Below are 1,782 nucleotides of genomic sequence, written 5' to 3' on the forward strand. Positions count from 1 at the left end.
GGGAACAGTCTGATACAGTACAGAGAGCCCTGTGCTGACACTACCTGGGAACAGTCAGATACAGTACAGAGATCCATGTGCTGACACTATCTGGGAACAGTCTGATACAGTACAGAGAGCCCTGTGCTGGCAGTGTCCGGGAACAGTCAGATACAGTACAGAGAGCCCTGTGCTGATACTGTCTGGGAACAGTCAGATACAGTACAGAGAGCCCTGTGCTGACACCAGGTGGGAACAGTCGGATACAGTATAGAGAGCCCTGTGCTGACACCAGGTGGGAACAGTCAGATATAGTACAGAGAGCCCTGTGCTGACAGTATCCTGGAACAGTCAGATACCGTACAGAGAGCCCTGTGCTGACACTATCTGGGAACAGTCAAGTACAGTACACAGAGCCCTGTGCTGACAGTATCTGGGAACAGTCAGATACAGTACATGAGTCCTGTGCTGACACAATCCGGGATCAGTCTGATCCAGTTCAGAGAGCCCTGTGCTGACGATGACCGGGAACAGTCAGATACAGTACAGAGAGCCCTGTGCTGACAGTCACCGGAATCAGTCAGATACTGCACAGAGGGCCCTGTGCTGACAGTATCCAGGATCAGTCTGATACAGTAGATAGAGCCCTGTGCTGACAGTGTCCGGGAACAATCAGATACAGTACAGAAGACCCTGTGCTAATACTATCCGGAATCAGTCTGATGCAGTACAGAGGGCCCTATGCTGACACTATCCGGGATCAGTCAGATACAGTACGGAGGGCCCTGTGCTGAAACTATCCGGGATCAGTCTGATACATTGCAGAGAGCCCTGTGCTGACAGTGACTGGGAACAGTCAGATACAGTACAGAGAGCCTTGTGCTGACACTATCTGGTAACAGTCGGAGAGAGCCCTGTGCTGACAGTAACCGGGAACAGTCAGATACAGTACAGAGAGCCCTGTGCTGACAGTGACCGGAAACAGTCTGATACAGTACAGAGAGCCCTGTGCTGACACTATTTGGGTACAGTCGGAGACAGCCATGTGCTGACAGTGTCCGGGAACAGTCAGATACAGTACAGAGAGCCCTGTGCTGACACTATCTGGGAATGGTCGGAGAGAGCCCTGTGCTGACACTATCTGGGAACAGTCGGAGAGAGCCCTGTGCTGACATTGTCCGGGAACAGTCAGATACAGTACAGAGAGTCCTGTGCTGACACTATCCAGGATCAGACTGATACGGTACAGACGGCCCTGTGCTGACACTGTCCGGGAACGCTGACAGTGACTGGGAACAGTCAGATACAGTACAGAGGGCCCTGTGCCGACATTGTCCGGGAACAGTCAGATACAGTACAGAGAGTCCTGTGCTGACACTATCCAGGATCAGTCTGATACGGTACAGACGGTCCTGTGCTGACACTGTCCGGGAATGCTGACAGTGACTGGGAACAATCAGATACAGTTCAGAGATCCTGTGCTAACACTGTATGGTAACAGTCTGATGCAGTACAGAGAGCCCTGTGCTGCCAGTGACCAGGTACAGTCAGATACAGTACATAGGACCCTGTGCTAATACTATCCGGAATCAGTCTGATGCAGTACAGAGGGCCCCGTGCTGACAGTATCCGGGATCAGTCAGATACAGTACGGAGGGCCCTGTGCTGACACTATCCGGGATCAGTCAGATACAGTACAGAGGGCCCTGTGCTGACACAATCCGGGATCAGTCTGATACATTGCAGAGGGCCCTGTGCTGACAGTGACTGGGAACAGTCAGATACAGTACAGAGAGCCCTGCG

General features: G+C 52.4%; 1 protein-coding gene across 1 annotated transcript in view; it reads right to left on the minus strand.

Annotated features, from left to right (window-relative positions):
- The window catches only part of mfsd3 (major facilitator superfamily domain containing 3), a 117,520-nt gene that overhangs the window by 112,952 nt on the left and 2,786 nt on the right, over window positions 1-1,782 (minus strand). The gene's annotated exons all lie outside the window — the stretch shown is intronic.

Source organism: Rhincodon typus, chromosome 3, assembly GCF_021869965.1.
Source record: "Rhincodon typus isolate 14 chromosome 3, sRhiTyp1.1, whole genome shotgun sequence".
In the NCBI taxonomy this organism is placed as follows: Eukaryota; Metazoa; Chordata; class Chondrichthyes; order Orectolobiformes; family Rhincodontidae; genus Rhincodon; species Rhincodon typus.